The sequence below is a fragment of the Microtus ochrogaster genome, linkage group LG5 (assembly GCF_000317375.1).
Source record: "Microtus ochrogaster isolate Prairie Vole_2 linkage group LG5, MicOch1.0, whole genome shotgun sequence".
Lineage (NCBI taxonomy): Eukaryota > Metazoa > Chordata > Mammalia > Rodentia > Cricetidae > Microtus > Microtus ochrogaster.
Window position 1 is genome coordinate 14,256,824 of NC_022031.1, and position 22,740 is coordinate 14,279,563.

The 22,740-nt window shown below is 44.9% G+C and overlaps 1 protein-coding gene and 1 pseudogene across 3 annotated transcripts in view; both read left to right on the forward strand.

The window, feature by feature from the left end:
* The first annotated feature begins 1,713 nt into the window (after positions 1-1,713).
* LOC113457794 lies at positions 1,714-1,832 on the forward strand (annotated as a pseudogene).
* A 2,136-nt stretch (positions 1,833-3,968) lies between these two features.
* Positions 3,969-22,740, forward strand: part of Ncoa2 (nuclear receptor coactivator 2) — a 222,814-nt gene continuing 204,042 nt past the window's right edge. For all 3 annotated transcript variants that reach the window (XM_005361880.3, XM_013351868.2, XM_026786560.1), the window contains exon 1: positions 3,969-4,137. The gene's annotated coding sequence lies outside the window, so the exon portion shown is untranslated. The remainder of the gene's footprint in view (positions 4,138-22,740) is intronic.

Here is a 22,740-nt window from a genome sequence, read left to right on the forward strand (position 1 = left end):
TTCTCTGTAGCTTTGGAGCCTGTCCTGGAGCTAGCTCTTGTAGCCCAGGCTGGTCTCGAACTCACAGAGATCCGCCTTTCTCTGCCTCCTGAGTGCTGGGATTAAAGGCGTGTGCCACCATCGCCCGGCAAGAAAATCAGTTTTACACTACTGACTTTCTTAGTGAATTTGTTAAATGGATAATTTACTTTTTTTTTTTTTTAAAAAACTCATTTGCTGGTTTATGTTGCATTCACGATTCTGCTGCTGTTTTGGGGGAGTAGGGAAATCTTTCCTTTTTCATTTGCCATGGACTGTCAACTTTCTGCTTCTACTAAATTTCAATGACTTCCTTCCTCTTTATGGCACTAACTTTTTTCTTACTGGGTTGTTCTCTCAATAATCTACACGCTTCCTGTATCTCTGCTTCCCTCTTCCTTCGTGTCATTGAGTCAGATTATTTACTGCCTTTTTGGCCTTTTCGTTTTACATAGTCACAATGATGATTCACTCATAATTACAGCTAGCTTTTAGAAATGTATGTTTCATTGGGAAAGGGCCTTGTGTAGCCCAGGTTGGCCTCAAACTTTCCATGTAGCCAAGGATTGCTTTGAACTCATTTTAGGGACTCTACCTTCTTAGAATTACAAACATGTGACATCCTGTCTACTTGACTGTAGTTAGCTCTAATAATTATTTCTGAGGTCTCAGAAATCTGATTCTTCAAAATCTGGAAAATCATTTTGATAAGAATGCTTTATGATTCAGGCATATGCATATGAAGTATGTACAAGGTCAGATGCAGTAGGTCCCTTGTTTTTTTTTTTTTTTTTTGTCACTACACTAACCCATAATCAGGTATGGTCTGAAAACATTAAATGAAAAATTTCATAAAACATAATTTACAACTTTTACATTGCTTGCCATTCTATCATGACAAAATGTCACCTGCACCACTTGAATCAGATCATTCCTTTGGGCAGACTATCTTCACTATGTATTCTACCCATACGTAAGTCTTCCTGGCTATCAAGAAATCTATGTTGTCTTTAAAAAAAATGATGAAATTATAGATTGGTTGTGTTTGAGATACCCTACAAAAATTTATATAACATTGATTATAGCATAGCTATCATTTTATTTCTTTTCTTTTTTTTAAAAATATTTATTTATTATGTATACAATATTCTGTCTGTGTGTGTCTGCAGGCTAGAAGAGGGCACCAAACCTCATTACAGATGGTTGTGAGCCACCATGTGGTTGCTGGGAATTGAACTCATGACCTTTAGAAGAGCAGGCAATGCTGTTAACCACTGAGCCATCTCTCCAGCCCCCAGCTATCGTTTTATTATATTAATGTCTTACTTCCTAATATATAAACCTTATCATAGAGATATCTACATAAAGAAAAAAACGCCGGGCAGTAGTGGTATGTGCCTTTAATCCCAGCACTAGGGAGGCAGATGCAGGTGGATCTCTGTGAGTTCAAGGCCAGCATGGTCTACAAGAGCTAGTTCCAAGACAGGATCTAAAGCTACAGAGAAATCGTGCCTCAACCCCCCCCCCCCAATAAATAAAGAAAAACATTTAAAACTTGCTACTCTATGTAATTCCAAGTGTCACTGGAGGGACTCACAGGGGCTGGTGTGCCCTGGGTCCTAGTAACAATCTAGTGAATATAAAGGTAAGTGCATAAACAAGGCCATGTACTTTGTTTTCTACAAACAGAACATAGTAATACTTGTCTGTTTGTTGGACTTATGCACAAAGACTTCATAGAGGATACAAAAGTAATAGTCTTTTGCAACCCAGAAATCATTGTTCAGTATGTGTTGATACATACAGGAGAGATTGTTACTCAAGACAGCTCTAAGTCAAGATGTATAGACAACAAGGCTGGTTCTAAGAATACAATTTAAAAAATATAAAAACAAACTAATTACCATAGCTACAACATTGGTGTGAAGTCCAGACACTGTTTTATAAAGCAAAAGTTAAATGATTCCCCCAGGTTGAACTGGAGTAACTCAGTTAGAGCTGGACATGGAACTCATTACGCTACTGTAAGATTTTTTTGGTTTGTTTGATTTTTTAGCAACAGTCATGTGTCTTGAGCCTGCAGTAAGAAGTTGTATTGAGTAACAACACAGCAATGAAGTAGGGAGTCCTTTGTTTGCACAGACATCAAGGGCAGTTTTTTTTAAAGTGTTAATTCTGTTGCCATTGAGTGCTGATGGATTCTGGACTTCAGCCAAAAAAAGGGAGGACTAGAAGGCATGAAGAGTCTTAACTTTTAAATCTAAGTCTCGGAATGAGGACAGTCCTCAGAGGAGCACAACCTCACTGCTAGTATATTATGGTCTAAGAGAAGGGAAAGACAGATCATAAGAACACCCTCCATTTCCTGGTTCTGTTCCCAAGCTGGTGCAGCCTTTTGAGTCTTCAGGGAACATAATTTAGTTATTCTAGCTAATTTAAAAAAGTCTTTAAAATTTACTGTTAACACATGTTCAAAACAAACATTCCAAACACTAGACATAGCCCTAAATTAAAAAGTGGAAGGATCCCATTGTAGACCTCCTCCTTCTGATAACACTCCCCAATGCTAACGTTGGTCACAGTTTTACAAACATTTTCTAGCCATAACCAAGCAGACATATACTTTTTTCTTTGCCCAAATAAATTGGAGCTTGAAAACACGATTAAAAAGCACGTGTTTTGCAATTAATGGCTTTGGGCTCAAATTTTTGCCACCTTGCTTACTGTGTGACCCTACAAAAAATGTTTCTTTAGGCTTTAAAGTTTTGTGAAGTATAAAAATAGCACTTACTTTGCAAGGTCTGAGGATTAAAATTGGAGTGTGTGTGAATCACTTAACGCAGTGCCAAGTCGTTACTGTTCAATAAACACTATTATTGTCTATGACAAGTGACCTTTCATAAGAGTCAAAATAAGGAAACGTGTTCCTGCCATATTTTGATAACTTCCGTTAAGCAAACAAATGTTGCTCATTTCTTTCAACTAATTATACCTAAATGGAAAAAGAAGTTGCTTTTCCAAAGAGTTAAAAAACCAAAATACATTTAAAGGGGATTCTCTGCGATAATACTCCTCCACGTCTCCTCAACCCCCAAATCCAACTGAGGCTTAGATAATGGATTCCCCAATAAAAAAAAAAAACAAAAACTTTTGTCGTCTCGCGGCGTGCCGAGAACGCTTCCCCCAATCTTCCTAAACACGGTGCAGCCTTTGCTTTGTCAAGCAATCGCAGGGTGGCACCCCTGTAGTTCGCCTCCTGTGGTCACGCCCCTCCATCCCCTCCAGACGTTAGGGACGGCAACTGGGGAGGCGTATCCTCGAAGGAGCCGAGGGGACATGGTGGCCAAGGGGTGCCTCCCGGAGCAACGCCTGGGTGCGGAGCTTGTCCGAGGTGCGCGCGAGGGGTGCAGGCTGTTGGCAACGGGGCCCTGCCTTAGCGCGCGCAGGAGGCTTTACTCGGGGCGACCCTGGCACTAGGTTTTCCGCGACCTTCTCGCAGCATCGTCTCCGCCGTCGGCGGAGCGGCGTTCCCTCGGCCTCCACTCCCCGACCCGGGCCTGTCCCCTTCGCTAGCTTTCTTTTTGGGCACTGCCCTTTGCCCTCGCATGGAGTCCTCTGTTGACTCTCCCTTCGTAGTCACCCATAGGTCACGGTCCCTAGACCACAGTCACCCATGTAGTCCAACTCTCGGGGCTCTGAAGTCTCGCCGGCTAGGGAGATGTTGAGGACCCCGCGGCTGGGGTAGCCACACGCGGCTGGGCCCACGCTCGGGGGCGCGGGACGCAAGTTTCCGCCCCGTCTCCTGCGCGGTGACAGCGCTCGCTCGGAGGCGGTCGCGGCCGGGAGGCGGAGGGCGGGCCAGCCCGGTGCCCGAGCCCCCTCCCCTGCTCGCGAGCTCGCGCGGTCTGTGTCTCTCTCCGCAAGTGCGGAGCCGCGGAGAAGGAGGAGGAGGAGGAGGAGGAGGAGGAGGAGGGAGCTGGGGGAGGATCTCCATTGAAATAAACAACCAGGCAGCAGTTATTAACACGGGAACATGGCGGCCGCAGCCTGGGCTCCCGCGGCTGCGGCGAAGGTCAGCGCCGACGGCAGCCGGCACCTGACGGCGTGACGGCCCCACTGGTAACTGCGCCTCCCCTGGGGGCCCGCGGGTGGCGGGTGGGGGGTGCTGCGTCCCCACCCGGGCCGCTGCCCTTGGTGCGCGCAGCTCGGCGGAGCCGCGCGCCGGCCGGGCGGGCTGTTGTTGTGTGCGGGCACCGCTGCCCGGGCGTGCTGAGCCCGCGACGCGCATCCTCGAGGCGCGGCCGAGCCGGGGACTCGGCTCTTGGGGGTGGGGGGTGGTGGTGGGGAGGGCGGGAAGACGCTGAGTCCCCGGGAGAGAAAGGAGGCGCTCGGGCGCCGGGCGAGAGAGCTCTGGAGACGAGCCCCGGAGCGCGAGGCGGGCGGAGGCTGCAGCCCGCGGCGCCGGCCGAGAGGTGAGCACCAGGCCGGGAAGCTGCGGTTTGTCGCGGGTCCCGGCTCTGGCCGCCTTGGCGTTGCGCGGCTGAGCCCGGGGAGGCGGCTCCCGGGCCGGCGAGCGCAGCCGCGGCCGGTGCTTTCTTCCCGGGAGGCGTGCGGCGGCTGCTGCACGGGTTGGGAGCCGGGCAAGGGGCGGCAGGACCCGGGAAGTGCCGGGGGTGTGTGTGAAGGTGACGCGGCTGGCAGGGGCGGCGGCGGGGGCTCGGGCGTCTGGGGACCGCGGGCCTGGGTGGCTTCGGGGCGGCAGCGCTCGGGCCGCGCAGGCCGGGCCGCGGTGGGGGCGGGGAGCTGGGGTCGGGCGGCGGCGGCGCCGCGCCGGGCTCGCCCCTGACTTAACTTTCTGGGTGCGGGCATGTGTGCCGGAGGCGCGCTGGGGCCGCGGCCGGGGGCGGGAGGCGGGCCGGGAGGTTCCGGGTTGGCTCGCCAGCGCCCCCTTTTCGTCCCCCCCTCCTGCGGCCCCTGCAGGGACAGGCCCTGGGGGGCCCCCGCGGGAAGCGGGAGGGGTCCTGGCGGCCGGCGCGCCCGGGTCACGCCCTGGACCGGGGGACCCTGCTCTCCGGGGCCCTGGAGGCTCCCGGGGGAGGCGGCCAGGGTCGGCGCCGCGGGCTGAAGTGCCCGCACCCCGCCCCTCGGGGGAGTCCTGGAGGCGCCGCGGCCGCGCTCGGGGGTGGCTCGGTCCCTGCTTCCATGGTCCCTCCCTTCCCCCTCCCCTAAGTGGCTTCCGGGGCCTGCGGACCGAGGGGCGGGAATCGGGGACTCGAGCCCCTTCCTCGCCGCGAGCGGCGTTGGGCCTCACGCCTTAGAGAGCCTGTTACTGGTAGGGGAAACTTTCCCGAGCCGGAGCCGGAGCCTGAGCACCCTCCTCCGCCACCTCGTCCTCTAATCCCACTCCCACTCCACCTCCTCCGACTCCTTCCCCTCCCACCGACCCGAATCTTGCTGGGCCTGACTGATGGGGCAGTGAGCCAATAGACGGCGGGAACTGACCTGCCGGGTATCGGTAAGCCAATGGTGGGAGCTGGAGGCAGGAAGGGGGCGGGGCTTCTTCCGACCAGTTAGGGTTGAGTTGCTCGCGGGGCGGGGGAGTCATGGAGACGCCGCGAGCCTTCCACTCTGGCGCGTCCCTTGGTCGCCCGCACCTCGGCTTGTGGAATAGTGTCACTCACAGAATCTGTGACCTGGGGAGACCTGCAGAGGTGCGCGAAGATACTGCTTTTCTCTGGTGCCGCGAGAGGCGTTGTTTTATACATGACAAAGTCTAAAAGCCACCTCAGGATGTGGCAGTCTGTGCGAGGCCCGGTTTTAAATGGCATATGTTGGTAGTGGCCGTGTTCTAGAGCTCAGTGCCAGGTGTACGTGCTAGGGATCTTTGGAGGTCTGCGTTAGTTTCACTAGGCTTCCGTCCAGCAGCGGGACGATGAAATTGAAAGGGCACGGTAAAGCGTGCAGGCGCTCGGTGGCCTTGTGTCAGGTGATTATTAGAAGTGCTAATGCATCCTTGTTCGGATGGCTTCAGTGGGTCCTCGTTTAACCAGGCCACCAATTCGCGTCGTGTACTCTCTAAGTTTTGTGTTTAGTTTTGGTGTGACATTTTACAAAGTTGTGGTTTATGCTGTGTTGATTTTTTTATCTCTCTCTTACTCCTGGGTAAACAAAATGAAGTTATCAACCAAGGCATCAGTGAGACACTGAGCATGAGTATTTAAAGTGCAAAACTAGCCAAAGAATATTTGTCTGCAGAAAAAAAGGTGAGGGGGGGTGAGTGGCGCGGGGCGGGTAAAGTATAACTTCCCAGGTGACTCCCATACAAAAGATTCTTAACAATTTTTACTTTTCCTTAAACACAGATGAATTTCACAGTGTGTGGCTACTTCTGTTGTGTATGAGGTCAAGAGCTAGCTTTGATTGTTTTAAATGTTTTGGACCAGCGAAGTGACTTTCTGGACTCCTTCCTGCCTTTCAGGAACGGGGGTAGAGTGGGGGATGGGGTGGGGTTCCCTGGGAGGATCCCAGGTTGCTCAGCGGGAATTGCGGTCTGTTAAAAAGACAACAGCTGCCGCCCTGCTTTCTGTGTGTCCGTGCTCGCTCTCCTGTTCTTTGTTGGGGAGGTCAGTCCACCCCATAGCTGCAGCTTTCCTTCTCCCGACTGCAATCCCTAGTGTCTTTGAGTGTTCAGAGAGTGAGTGGTGCTAAACCAAGAATCCGTTCAATTTTGGAATTTGTCATCCAGGAATTTAATTTTGGGATTTCAAAAATATTTTATGAGCATGATACTTAGGTTTTCATACTGGGTTCTTCAGCTTTTATTATTATTGGGTTACTAAGAATTTGAGAGAGACTGTACTGCAGGGAAACAGTAGTCTGTAATACGTGACTTTCAGATTTGCAATGTAGATTCTCAATCCAGTGTAATTTTGAGCATTCTTGTAGAAATAAATTGCATTTTGCTGTAGCTTTTGAAGTGTTATTTTGGTGATAAATGAGTCAAGCCAAAGATAAAACAAGCATTTATTTGCACTGACAGAAGTGGGGAGTATTGTAAATTACTGTTCAGGATCCAGCAGCATCCAGACACTCCCACCATTAGTTAATTTGGTTACAGAGGGCCACTCTGGAGGCCTTTTCTCTTTCCCTAATTCATAAAAGCAACCTATTATTTTACTTCATTCTCTTGAAAATGTTCGTTGATTCTTGGTGGCAGAGTAGCAAGTCCCCTAATGCCAGGCTATGGGAAAACCTCTCAAGCATATGGAGACATCTAGAAAAAGATGTGCATTGTCAGCGGTGATTCCATTGTGTGCTCTCATGCTGGAGCTCAGCCTTCTTCCTCCTGGGAATTTTCCTTTTAAAAGAGAGGATTTCTTTGACTTTAGATGTCAGGGTACAGAGGCCGAGGCTTCAAGGCAGTCACTGATGGGAGTTTAATGCTTTTGGGGGTACTTAATAATTTTTTAAAAATTTTAACCCTTCATTGGTTAGCTATAATTTAGATGACTTTCAGTGTGAGAGATCTTTTGCAGGAAATACAGAAGACAGTCAGAGGGGTGTCTTGGAATTGTTCCCCATCCCCACGCCATAGTGGTATCTTATTAAAGCAGAGTCTCTAGAACCCAGGATCTCTGATCAGGGTTTCATTTCACATGTTGGAGCTAAGAACTCTGCCTTAGAGCTGTTTCAGATGACAGCAGGTTACTGAGTGTACTTCTCACAGCTTGGGTCTCTAAAAGTTGTTTTTGTCCTATTGTATACAAAAGCCATTCTTTGAAGCTGTCTTTACATTGTTGGAAAGAAAAAGAATGGTTTTAAGTTTTATTTTTATTTTTTATTTATTTTTTTGAGACAGTTTCTGTGAGTCAGTCTTGGCTGTTCTGGAACTCACCCTGTAGACCATGCTGACCTTGAACTCACACATTCACCTGGCTCTGCCTCCCAAGTGCTGGGATTAAAGGTACTTGACGCCACTGCCCGACTAAAGCATTTTTTTAGATTTAAGATTATTTTTTTTCTGAAATGCTCAGGTGTCTTCGATAACTTGACCAGTTGTGGCACTCTGACAAAACCAATGTTTAAGACGTTGTTAGCTTTTTACTATTTTCTAATTACTAGTTTTGTTTGGTAGTAGATTATATGCTTTATTGACTTTAAAAAAGATGTTTTATTTTATGTGTATGAATATTTTGCCTGCATGTATGTCTTTGTACCATAGACTCACATGCCTGATACTCACAGAGGCCAGAAAAGGGTGGCCGCTCTGTTGGAACTGGAGTTAGAGATGGTTGTGAGTTGTGTGTGGATGCTGGGGACCATACCCTGGTTCTCTGGAAGAGCAGTCGGAGTTCTCAACTGCTGAGCAATCTCTCCAGACCTGTATTGATTAATTACTAGGATTATTACTTGTTTTTTTTCAAGACAGGGTTTCTCTGTGTAGCCCAGGCTGTCCTAACTCACTCTATAGACCTTGCTGGCCTCGAACTCACTTGAGATCCTACTACCTCTGCCTCCTGAGGGTTGGAATTAAAGTCACGTGCTGCCGGGGCCACCACCACCTGGCTGCTATATTGATTTTTAAGTGAAGAAAATAGAAGGGAGTAAGAAACTAACTACCACCCTGTCATCATGAAATCAGCCAGTCAGGGGCTTTCTCCCCAATGAAGTGATGCCCATTCACAGCAATGACAAAAGCCTTGGGGTGGAAAACAAAACATTTAGATTTTCACCCTTTCTGATCACAAACTCCTTTTACCTCTTGTGTCCCTTCTAAGTGGAAAAGAGGCTCTTAGTGTTTATGCGCTTATTCTTTCTTTGTTTTCTACTTCTTGAAGGGCTTAGGATTTGCAAAGGAGAGAAGGGACACCATTGTCATATCACTCTCTAAAGCCTCTTAAAGAGAGCCAGCTGGGAAAGCTGCACAGTACAGTTCACAGCGTGAGGAAAACATACCCTCCATGGGTTCTAGATGCCACCTTCCCACAGAGGTGACAGTGGGACTTCCGTGGCTGTTTTAGAAGTCTATACAGTTTTCCTAGTTGTTGTAAACATTATAATGAAAAGAAGTGGGCATCTGAAAAGTAAAGGAATATCATTCGAAGTAAGCCTGGTTAGCAGGTCTGCAGGTAGAGCCAAGACTTTTAGCTTCTTGAGCAAAGATTCTCTGTGTTTACCAATTAATGTTGATCATTTACAACATTTCTGGCTTCATTGGCTATGTCAATGTAATAGGATTTATTTTAGGACAGTGCTCATTTGGTTCCCTAGTTGGAAATGTAGCGAGCGTAAATGCGCAGAGGACCTATGTTACTGCTTCACTCTGCTGCTTCGGAGGCTCGGGGAATGGTGTCAGCAATCAGGAGGAGACTGCACATAGCTAGGTGTTGCTAACAAGTACTTTAACGTACTGCAGACCTTCATCTAGGTAGCAGTTGACAAATAGAAGGAAAATTAAAATTAGCTGTTAATTCTGGTGAAATGTTTTCCTCAAGCCAGCAAGTTCTGCTGTGTTCTGGTCCCTGGGTTCAGCAGAGTCCTTATTTGGGGCTTGATATGTAGGTCTTTCCTCTGCATTATTTCCTCCTATAGCCATTGCTTCATCCGTTTATTCACAGTCCTTGGTGGAGACGCCACTGCTCTGACCTTGACAGTGTACTTGGGTAGTAAAAGCTGGGAATCACAGAGCCTGACTGGAGAGGGACCACAAACTGCGTGAAGGGCTCCTTCTTCCCTCTTTCTTTCCCTTACATCTTCGAGGTAGACCTTTGGAGAAAATGTTTGCCTTCATTTCACTTGATTTGTTGTATCAGTCTTTTTTCAAGTAGATACTATCTAGCAAATTCTGCTTTGATTTGGGATTGTCATCTTTTTCCTGAGAAAAATTTTATGTTCAGAATAAAAAAGTTGATGGCTCAGTCAGTAACACATTTGCACCACAAACTTGAGGACCCGAATGTGGATTTCTAGTACCCATGTGAGCCTGGTGTCCTTACGGCTGTGATCCCTGGAGCTCACTTGCCAGCTAGTCTAGCCAACTGTGGACTCTGCAGTCAAGGAGAGACCCTGTTCTTAAAAAGTGCGATGGAGAATAAAGTGGAAGCTGCCCCGTGTGGAGTTCTGGCCTTCACATGCACACGTGTATGCACACAGAAATGCATATGCTTACGTACCACCCCCAAGCTGTTAAATATTCCCCTGATGGGACCACAGAGTCTGTAGTTACAGCATCACAGGGATACTGCCAGCCACCTCCTGGGCTTTTTGATGAGTTTTCATTGTTTTGGTTCTGGCCACAAACACAGACATAGAAGTTGCTACCCTCCTGTTACAGGAGGTTGGAGTTCAAGGAGGATTTATGTGAAGGGGTAGTCTGACGATGGCTTCCCATTAGGGATCTAGGTTACAGCGAATGTCCATAGAACTCTCATTTAGTTGTAAATCTGTAATAAGAAATAGATGTGGAAAAATAGTTGAAGTTCTGCAGATGCTGCCAGCAGGTCTGTCTGTGACTGGGGCTTAAAGGGCCTGACCTTGGACGAGAGGTCAGGACCTGTGAGTCAAGTGCAACCCACACCTCAACCATTCTTGAAACTTCAAGAACTTTTTGTCTTTATGTGAAGTGGGCAAATCAATGAAGTAAAATGGCGGAGTTTACTAAGCGGCCTCTGCTGAAATGGCTTTGGAGTGAGGTGTAGATGCACTTGGTTTCTTGGGTGCTAGGAAGCAGTTGTTCATAGTTGTAGCATCTCTCTCTTGTCACTCAGGAAGGAAATGGACACATAGCTGTCAGGTAACTTCCAGGGCCACACAGTAAAGCTGTGGAAGTGCTTTGGAACACCCAGGCAGCTCCTACTTCTGGCCTGCTCATTTGGGGTTCCTTCTGGCTTTAAGGCTCAACATTCAGAGCCTTAAAACATCAGTCCATTCATTTTATAAAAGCATATTCTTGTTGTCTGCTCTCTTGATGGAAAGCTCGATTGTTGGGGATAGGTAGAAAATAGTTGAGGGAACACTTTCAGGGATATAGGTTTGGAAAAGATGAGGAGTTGGCCTAGCTGTTTGGTTTCTTATTTCTTCAAACTAGATTTGATGCTGTACATGTAACTGTGGGGCCCAGATTTGATGCTGTACGTGTAACTGGGGCCCAGTTTGGGCGATGCCTTTGGGCGAGTGCTGTGTTCTCCATGGAGCACCGATGGCTCTGTGTTGCGATACCAGAGACCCAAAAGAAGGCTGCTAATATATTCAGTCATCTGACTTCTGCTATGCTATTTGTGGAATTCTTCTGTCTGCTCAATTGTTTGCAGGGAGCAGGCGCACTCTCAGGAAACTCCTGTGCTCTTCCAGGATCCGCAGGCACTGCTTGTAATGTTCCAGCTGCCAGGACCCAGGGCCTGTTGTCAGATGGAAGCGCAGTGCATGGGGTTTTCTGATAGTAGTAGCTTATATCCCTATGACATGCTGTTCCGGACCTCCAAAGGCTTCACTTGGAGAGTGTGAGTTCCAGTTAGCTGATGCTAACTGCTCTTTGCCCATTCCAGGCCACAGCTGAATGAGGGTGGGTTCTTCCAGCAAGCTCCATCTTCCTTATATAATCTGTTCATGGGTCATCATGAACCGACTTCCTCTACATTTGTGTCACAGTTGCTTTTGTAAGAACATTTGATATTTGTCTTAAAATTTCTCTTTTCATTGTTAATATGCTTGCAAATAAAAAAAATTGAGTTATTTTGAAAATGTAAGTTAGAATATTGAATTGTACGAGGTGTGGTGGTGTATGCCTTTAATCCTAGCATTAGGGAGGTAGAGGCAGGGGAATCTCTGATTTAGAGGCCAGGTGGAGAGATAGCTAAGTAGTTAAGTGGTTAAGCCTGGCCTTCCCAAGCTCCTGAGTTTAATTCCCAGCACAAACATGGTGGCTCACAACCATCTGTAATGAGATCTGGTGCCTTCTTGAGGAAGAGACATACCTGGACAGTTGTCCTCTTCAACTTAGATCGTGAAACCCAATATGGACCAACTACAGAACCACCCATGCATTCAGCATTGCCAGGGCATAAATTTCATTTTCATTTTTAGCTTCAGCATTGCCAGGGCATAAATTTCATTTTCATTTCTCATTTCTAGTCTACGTAGTGAGTTCCAGGACAGCCAGGGCTATGTAGAAAAATGCTGTATCAAAAACCCAACCCAAACCAAACCAAAACATTTAGCAACAAATACACACACACACACACACACACACACACACACACACACACACACACACACACACATATACTGGTCTGAGGATATTGCTCAGCACTATTCTCAAGGGTCCTTGATCATCACTCATTTCTAGGCCATCTTTAGAGCCTGTCGAAACAAAGAATTTATTTATTTTTTTTATTTTATTTTTTTGGTTTTTCGAGACAGGGTTTCTCTGTGGCTTTGGAGCCTGTCCTGGAACTAGCTCTGTAGACCAGGCTGATCTCGAACACAGAGATCCGCCTGCCTCTGCCTCCCAAGTGCTGGGATTAAAGGCGTGCACCATCACCACCCGGCGAAACAAAGAATTTAGGTAGTTATGATTAACATTTTTAAAAAAGTATTTTTACTTTGTGTGTATGAGTGTTTGGCTGCACATTTGTCCATGCATGACATGTCTGATCATGTCTGGTGTCCACAGAAGCCAGAAGAAGACATCAGATCCCCAAAGACTGGAGCTATAGATAGTTTTGAGTGGCTATGTGGGTGCTGGGAATCTCCAGGGAATTCTGAAAGCGCAGCCAGTACTGTTTCTTAGCCACTGAACCGTCTTTTTAGCCTAAGGAACAACCTCCCCCACCCCTTTGGTTTTCTGAGACAGGGTTTTTCTAAATATCCCTGGCTGTCCTAGAATTCACTCTGTAGATCAGGCTGGCCTCGAACTCACAGAGATTTGCTTCACTCTGCCTCCTGAGTGCTGGGATTAAAGGCATATTCCACCACTGCCTGGCAGGAACAATTTTTTAATGATATTATTAATGTATGTGTATGTGGTATTATTCTATTTTATCCATATATTTTTGTGGTGCTGTGTATCAAGCCCAGGGCTCCAGTGTGCTAATCACCAGATCCATATCACTTAAAATCCTAACTGTATGTAGATGGTTAGAATCCTTCATAACTGTAACGTTCACTTAGCACACAGTCACTTTTGAGTAGTTATTGTTGGGATGGGAGAAGGAGATTGTTCCATATATACTCGTTAGCCTCCTAAGTAAGGAACAGAGAAATCCACTAAAATTCAGAATGAGAATTTCTGCAGATTCAACACAGTGACGTCTTGGCCTGGGTATTAACGGAGACTCGGGCTTGCCAGCTCTAGAGGATTCCTGTCCCTGCTGCCTGTGCTGCAAGGGGCTGTGTGTAGAATAGAAGCACGAGCCACGAACCCACCAGTCACTGCTCACTCTCGTGTAGCGGAAGTTGGAATGATAAATAAGTGCACTGGTTCCACCAGGGTTGGCTCTGTACGTTTTCCCCCTTTCCCTTTCATCCGTTGCTCCTAATCTCTTTCCCCCTCCCTAGATATAATACTGGAGACATGGAGATGGAAGATGGGCAGAGTCGCAGTGATGGGGGAAGATGTGATGTGTGTGGGGGGTAGGGGTCAGAAGTTTAAGTTTATCCTCAGCTACACAGTGAATGTAAGGTTTGTCAGGTGTATGTGACTCTGTCGCCTCTACCCCTTCCTTTCCCAGAGGAAAAGAATTATTTTCTGGAATTCCGTTTGAGCCTTGTTTATTCAGTGTATATTCTTGCTGAAGTCTTAAGTTGTATTAATGCCTTGATTCCTTAAGGCTTTTCCATTCAAGGCTGGTGGAAAAATTCCCTGGAAATGTTAGTTTTTGTATTCACCACCATCAGAATCTTTGCAAAGTAAACAGGTGATATAAAGACTAGACTAGTGAAGGAAGCAGAAATCCCCTGGAAAGCTTGGTGGTTGGTGTATGATGTACCTTTATCTTAGTCAAGTGGCACATGTAATTATGAACTGAAGACGAATGGAAGACTAAGATATTAGATATAATACAAGAAAATAACACAAACATCACTGATGATTGGAAATATGTATTGATAGTTATCGCTTCCCTTCAAAAACCCAGCATTGTGCTTGGATATTGAAGTGGATGGGACCACAACACTGGAGCTTGAGCTTGCCAGCACTCAGGCAGGAAGCAGCTGGGCCGCCACACCTGGACTGGCCTGGCCCACTTCCTTTCAGTATCACGCTCTGTGTGAGGGAGGGGCTGGTGGGTATGTGGGGAAGAAATGGGGAGGAGGTTGGGGCAGCCCTCCATTAGCATTTGCATCTGGATATCTCCCCAGGTGCTGGCCTGGGCTACTCTGTGCATGTCATTCTAGTGTGCATGCATGTTTTAACACCAGTGTAAAGAGGGACTGTGCAGGGAAGTCTGTAAAATAATCAAGGCAGAGGAAAGCAAGAAGAGTGTGTCCATCTCCTTGCATCTTGATGTATTAGTACTTTACTAAGTACAAAAGCACTGGTGACTGGTGTTTCTAGTCAAGGGAAGAAAGAAAACAATGCATGATGACATGAGAACAGAAGGGAGCAAACCAAGACAACTTTCCATATATGTTCTTCAAAAGAGCAGGAACTAAAATTCTTGGATTCATCTGTAAGACGTGTAATATCCATTGTGTCCTGTAAATATACCTAAAGTGTGCACATCTGAATGATTGAGGAACTTATACTTCAGAACACGTGTTGTGTGCATGTGCACATATACCATGTGTACACACACATGCTATACACAGACACTATACATATACCCACACATATGCACATACATATGCATGCACATGCACACACATATGCACTCACATTGTACGTATATACATGCTACACGTATACATATTGTCTTAGGGCTTTTTTTGTTTTGCTTTTGTTTTTCGAGACAGGGTTTCTCTGTAGCTTTGGAGCCTGTCCTGGAACTTGTAGACCAGGCTGGTCTCAAACTCACAGAGATCCACCTGCCTCTGCTTTCCGAGTGCTGGGATTAAAGGTGTGCGCCACCACTGCCCGGCCATGGTAACTCTTCTAAAGGAAAACATTTAACTGAGGCAGTGGCTTAGAGTTTCAGAGGTTTAGTCCATCATCATGATGAGGAGCATGGTGATGTGTAGGCAGACATGGTGCTGGAGAAGGAGCCGCTGCATGTTGATATGCAGTTAGCAGGAAGTAGACTCACTGGGCATGGCTTGAGCATGTATGAGCTCTCAAAGCCTGCCTCCACTATGATACACTTGCTCTAGCAAGGCCAAAAAAGCCATACCTCCCAATAGTGTGACTTCCTTCAAACCACCACACACACACACACACACACACACACGCGCGCGCTCACACACTGTGTGTGTACACGTGTGTGTGTGTATATATATACTGTACATATGTGCGTGCTTATCTCTCACTGCAGACAGTGTGTAGAACAGCTGAACAGCCTAAAGACTGTTTTGGCTGGCACTTAAATCCGCTTCTCTGCTGTAAGTCATTAGTAGATTGATCTTCCCACAACATTTCTTTCCTAATAATGTAATTTCACACTTATTATAGAATGATAACGCCAAATACTTAACCTTCGAGTCTTTCTGTTTCTACTGTGTCCATCAAACTTTGTTCCGAGGAGTGTTGTCTTCCTGTGGGTACATGTTGTGTTGTAACTTCATTTTCTCTTGATTTGCCTAGAGAAAGCAGATGAGTTATTCTAAAACTTAGGAAGCATGCCTTTGACATGAAAATTATTTTAGGAATTCCTGTTGCTAATCTTAACACTGAAATAATGAACAGAACAAAAGGAGTCCAAAAATGTTCCAAAGTCATTACTAAGTTGCTCAATGAACCAAGTATAGATTAAAATTGTCCTACAGGAACGGAAGCAAATTCACTGTGTTTGCCTCAGAAACAATTAACACATTTTTGCTTTGTGACTTTGATAAAATCAGATTTTTTTTTTAAACATCAGGATTTATTGGATTTTTCCTCTGCAGAGTATTGGACACTCTAGAAAAAAGAGGTATTAATAATCTCAGTTTATAGTGGAGAGGAGAAAAGCTGAAGGAAACTGGGTACTTGTGGTTCGAGAAAGGTAACAAACCAAATGGAACACAAAGATAGGATGCCAGGGTTGGCACTGCTTCTATTGAAGAAGCAATAATGAGAACAGAAGGATTACTTGAAGGGCTAATGCCTCAAGAGATGATGAAATTCTACAATTATCCAAAGAGCCTAGCCTTTAGAGTTCACACACCATATATACTATAATTACACTTGTGAAAATATTCTAATTCTCCAAAGTTTACTTATATAAAAAATGTATTATGTGTATTGTGTGCGCCTGCACATAGATGCTGGTGCTCATGGAGGCCAGAGGCATTCCATCCCTAGAGCTGCAATTAAGGTAGTTGTAAGCCCCTGACTTTGTATGTGCTCTGGAAGAACAGTATGTGCTCTTAACCCTTGAGCCTTCTTTCCATCCCCAGCCCCCAATTTTAGCTTGTTTTGAGACAGTAGCTCACTGTGTAGTGCCGACTTTCACAGAACTCACTATGTAGACTAGAAATCCTCCTGTCTCTGCCTCCAAGGTGTTGGGATTAAGGGTGTACCCCCACTCATGGCTTTAGTACTACCCATAATTTCTCATTTTAATTTGTAGAGTAAGTCAGAAGGCTGTCTGTCATCCGTTAATATTGGGTCAACAGCCACTGACCATATTAAGTACAGCAGGCCAGGCCTCAGGTGGAGGAGGCTCTCTCTTGTTCTAAGCTCCGCAAAATATCTTAAACACAACTTTTAAAATAAGTTGTTCTTACACTTTTTGTTTTCCTGAAACGAAAAGTTTCAAACTACGTAATTATTGGAGTGTGGGATGTCCTAACGATTCTCTCTCTTTTCCTTGTGAGAAATCCCTTTCCAAAGGAGGGGAAGGACAATGAAGTGAGTGCCTGTGTGAATTTCATACTCACATCTTATGTAGGTCTATTCTCTCCCCATCCTCTCTCAGTGTGTGTAGGACAAACCTTTCCGAGTTATGAGGCAGATAGCGTTCTTCACCCATAAAGAACATCTTAAAAACGCTGTCTAGTGTCAGCACACAAACACACCCAGGGCTGTACTCAACCATCAGAATGAATGCCTGATGTCTTCTGTCTTTTCCCAGGCATCTTCAAGTGCCCCGTTAAGCTTTGGTTTTCAAAGCTGAACCTAATCCAGTTCAGAGTCTAACGAAGCTCACTCATTCATCTTCTTCCCTCGCTTTTATTCCTTTGAATGGTGTCCAGCACCCATAGCTTGTTTCTAAGAGTTCAGATCAGTTGTCCCTGTGGGGGGGGGCTTGTTCTGTCAGTTTGGGGTGTCTTTTGTTCTCCAAAAGAGTTAAGAAGTTGCTGGATAAGTGAGTGAGGTTGAACATGACCCAAGAAGCCCCTTTGAGACCTTACTGTTCCATGGAATGACTTCTTGGCCATTTTTACCGAGTCTTCCTATAGTCTGTTTAGGTTTCTAACCATACTGCAATCATAAGGACAATTTTATTAAGGCAATAGTCTCAAATGACAAGTAACAAGGATAATTTACTTTATAATTTGTTTCGTAGAACTTTCCAGACTTGTCATTGGTACATTATAGGATAATCTTATTGTTCTTGTCATTTTATATTATGATATATATGCATACATATATTTAAACATATATCCTCCCCCCATAATACTAGGGGTTAAAACATGCTAGAGGCAAGCATTCTACTGACTACATCCCTAGCCAGAGTGTGACCCCTTTAAAATGGAATTTTGTGTGTGTGTGTGTTTTAAATAAGAATTACCCTTTTCTATTTTTCTGCATCTTATCTGCAGTGAATTTGGATACCAGATAACAAGGTCTGTTTTGTTTATTCAGCAAAAATTTAATGAGTGCCTTTTACATGCCAGGCATAGTAGTACGGAGTAAAAAGAAAAGAAATGGCCCTGTCGAGGAAGCTCTCACAGTTTAGGAAAGGAAAGAGATTTAATTACTGTGCAAATGCATTAGAATAGAGAATAGCATTCGAGGACTTAGATACTCGCAACAAGCAGTACAGTTTGTTAGGTGTAGGCGCTGGCGGGATGCCTTAGTTTTGAATTGAGCTGCAGACACCACCTGCCACGATGTAGAAAGGCATTCTGAAGAATGGCATTTTCGTAAGGTGTAGATGGAAACGTTACTGTGTGTTCCCGGTTCCTCTCATTTGGTAAGCACTTTTATTAAGAGCAACATGAGAACCGGATGCTTGCCCATACAAGAGCCTTTTTGTGTTTAACTTACTGTGACTGCCACTTTAAACTTGGTGTTGTTATGCTCACAGAGGTTGGGAGTAAGAATTGGAAAGATGGACATGATTTCCGGGCTGTGGGACAGCTGGATTTCAGCTAGGAGGCTTCAGAACTAGGCCTGATGCAGGTCCTTGGTAACATCTGATCTGGGGCTATAGGCTGGAATCCCAGAGCACACCCTCTCCCCACAGTGTTGGCAGCTGGGATTAAAAAACAAAAACCAGTTGTCTTAAGAAAGCTGTATTTCACTTGTGACTGCCTCAGAGGTTGTGTAGTGAGCCTCCTGAGTTGGATGGTCAGTGGAGACAGTGAAGATGAGCAGGTCAGATTGGATGCTGGAGTCATCTCTGGGAGCCGTATGTATCACAGGCTAGCGAAGTATTACTAATTTTTGAGATACAAATGATCAGTCTGAAATTTAAGCCGATATTTTTTAGTTCACAAAAGCCAGTCTTAACACTACATCCATGGCAGTATTTATAGTAAGACAGAACTTTTTGATGTTCAATGACCACTCCCCCCTTTTTTGTAGGGAATTTGTTTCAAAAAGAAGTTTGATGGTGATTAAGTATATATTGTATTCACTAGTCATTTAGTAATGATTAAGAATAGTTTGCTTCTGGCCAGGAGTGGTGGTGCACACCTTTAATTCTAGCAGTTGGAGGCAGAGGCAGGTGGATGTCTTGAGTTCTCTACCAATCTGATCTACAGAGTGAGTTCCAGGACAGCCAAGGCTGCACAGAGAAATCCTGTCTCAAAAAACAAACAGAAAATATAAACCAAACCAAAAAGAATATTTTGCTTCTGGCTAGACTTGTTCCCTTGGGCAAATGTTTGAATGTTTCCTGTCCTGTACCCTTGGTCCTTGCATTGGATGGCCTGGCACTCACTAGCCTGGATTGACCTCCAGCTCTTGAACATGCTCCTACCTCGGTTTCCTCGTTTTGGTGAGTATAGGCATAAATAGCCCGACTTGCTTCTAAACCTTTTTTGTTTGGTGGGGATAATAGTTGTTAAGATCTCTTTCATTATTAATGAATTGTAATGAATTAGAAATCTGGTTTTAAAATAAATCTGTTTTAGATTCCTAGATTATCATAAAGGAGAATTGAAACATTAGTCTTTCTAAAACTTTTTTTTTTTAATTCTGGAATTAATTTTAAAAAATTCAAGGCAATTTTTTTAACAGCTTATGGTTATATCATGCATAACTCTTTTTTGCTTTGTTTGTTGAGTATAGCTGCAGATTTCTGTCCTAGCTGGTCCCACAGCTGTTCAGTCCCAAAGAAACACATACAGAGGCTGATATTAATTATAAACTGTTTGGCCTATTAACTCAGCTCTTACCATAATTCTTGTCTATGTTTAGCCACGTGACTTGTTACCTTTTCTCAGTAAGACATTCTCTTCTTATCTGGCTAGTGACTGGGTCTCTGCCTTTCCTGTTCCCAGAATTCTCCTAGTCCCGTTGTTCCTCCTATATTTCTTGCCTGGTCACTGACCAGTCAACATTTTATTAAACCAATAGAAGTGACAAATCTTTACAGTGTACAAGAGCATTCTCCCACAGCAGTTGAGACAAAGTCTTGCTATGTGGCTCAAATTCAGGCTGTCCTGGAACTAACTCATGATCCTGCTTTAGCTTCCGGAGTGCTGGGATTGCAGGCATATAGTACTGTGTTCCACTGTGTGGACTCTTGACTGTCAAACCAGAACTCTGTCCAGAGCAGTACTCCTGCAAGCTACCAGGTGCTGAGTAATAATTAACCAGGTGCCTCTGAAAGCCCAGAGTGGTTCAGCCTTTTACTGGGGAGATGCTACAAGCATGGGTGACACATTGTCCCTGTTCCAAGAACTAGCAAATGTTAGAGTGCATTAGTTATCTACTTTGTCTCTCAAATTCCAAGGTCTTATTTGTAGAGACTTAGAAAAAAATATGGGTGGGTCTAGAAGTAGACTTTTAAAGATGTGGTGGGTTGTGATCTGTGATGAACCTTTGGACTGTTGTAAGTGCCACCAGACATCAAGTGTAGGCAGAGCCCTCGCCTACAGTCCATAAGTTTGTGAGGCTCTGGGTTTGGTCCCCGGCACTGAAGCTAGGGTGGATTCCAGAGATCTGGGAAATAAAGGGTAATAGTCATCGTGGGCTGACAAGGGGAGATGACTGTAGGGCGCTTGGGCTCACTCTTTGTGAAGTCTCCCATGCAAGGAGGGAACCGGAGGGAAGATTTTAAGTTCAAGGCTATATTACCAATTTAGTGATATTCCAATCTCAAACTAAATATTAAGTAAACAAACAAAAAATGTATCTCACTGGTATAGTATATGACTAGTAAGGTTCTAGGTTAAGTCCCCCACTGTGTGTGTGCACGCGCAGTAGCAGAGACAGAAGAAAACTGTTGTGTGCTGTGCAGGAGTGGCTGATGCTATCCTGTGCACCGCCACTTCCAAACTCACTCTGGAAAAGACATTTAAACTTCAAGGATCAAACAAGATCTTGCCATGAGGTTTTTCTTTTAGATACTTTTAGGAGATGATGTCTTGAACACACAGAGTATAGAACCTTGCTTAGACAATCACAACAGTTGTGGGATGTCCTTTTGGGAGACATTAATACCAAGTTCCATCAGAATTTGGATGTCTTTGAATGCAGTAGATTGCTTGCTTTTCAAGTCCATGAAAGCAGCTTAGTTGACACTGATGTCTGGTATTGTATCTGTACATGGGTGACCTTGTGTCCTGGTTTCTTTAAATGTTTCCTATCATTATTCTTACTTTCATCATTATCATTGTCTGTGGTGATTAAATATTGACACATATTGGTGTTGTTTCAGTCTTTGCTAGGTTTTTGGGATATTAACTTGAAGTAGATTGTTTTAATTTTTTAAATGAGAATGTTCCAAAGGAAGTCAGTCCCAAAGACAAGAACTACCTGTGTTGCGGTTCTCCATGGCCCAGCTTTTAGTTAGCCTGCATTCTTTGCCAACTAATGCACTGTCCAGGATTGTACAGGGTCACACTGCACACTTAGGTTCAAGTCTGAGAAACCATTTGGAATGTTGTGTATCAGCTGTTCAGAGTAAATATGCTCCCATTTTGTTAGATTAGAGGATGGCTTTTATTACCCGTTAGCACACAGTAGGATTAATTCATGCTTCTCAACAGGCTGATTATTTCATGTGCCGTCTGGTTATGGAGTTTCTGTCCCTTTGTGTCCGTGAGGTTCCACGCAGTCACTGGTGCAGCCGACAGTCATGTTTTATACAGGGATTAGGAACAGGGTGACTTAAAATCAGTTAAGTGTCTGACTTTTAAGGGAAAAAGTAGTTATTTTAACTACTGGGAGGTGGCAGGGCGTTTAAATTATATTGAAAATATCTGAAGAATAAAGTACATAGAATTCACATTTCATTACCCTGGGAGATTGTCTGCTTGTTTGACATATGTAAGTGTTGGTCTTAGAAGCAGACAATGTTATTCTCCACAGAGAGATTATACTTAGATTTGACAGAGAAATATCTAATGGGAACTCAATGTTAAAGTCATTTGGCTGGTTTGATTATAATTTAAAATAAAACCTCTTTTCTTTTGGGAAAATTAATGCAAGAGACTACATGTTACTTTTGACTAGTTCAATCTGTGACTTACTCTTCAATAATTTTCATGGAAAAAAAAATGCAGCTCCTGCTAAGAATGGTTGGGCTAATTCACCAAAATCAGTTATCTGCTTTTCTTGGGGTTGGAAGATAGTCTTGTAAATCAGTGCACACAGTGCTTGCAGGAGCTAAGCTGAGCCTGGGTGCTATTTTAGCCTTGAAGGTAGATGCCGCATGTGAAATTCACTATCTTTTTTGTTTTTCATTTTCCTTAGTTTTTCATATTTGTTTTTAGATTGAACTAGGAATGTATTAGTGAGTCAAATGAGCTCTTTTGTAGGAGCTGTGGAGACTGTAGAGGGCCATATGTGGAGTTCGTGATGTGCCGTATCAACTCTCATTTGAGCTTTTAGCAGGAAAGAGAAGTTGTGAAGCATTATTAACACAGCTGATGTACAGTGAATCAGGGCGAGAGGCGTCTGGGTAACAGGCTGTCTTTCTAGCACATCTTATTAATCCGAAGGCATGTGATAACAGTTAATTGAAAGGAATTAGTATGTCACCAAAGAGGCTTCCATGCTCTGTCTTGGATAGACTAACATAAAACACTGGGAACGGTAGGTACATGGCCCCTTGCATCCCTGCTTCCCCTTCCACAAGTTGTGAGCACAGTGCTTAGCAAGCAGCTTCGCATTGCTGCCTAGAGATGGGCCTGCAGCAACACATACTCAGCTCTTCCCAACTCTTGGATGAGTTTCTGGGGACTGAGTCCTGT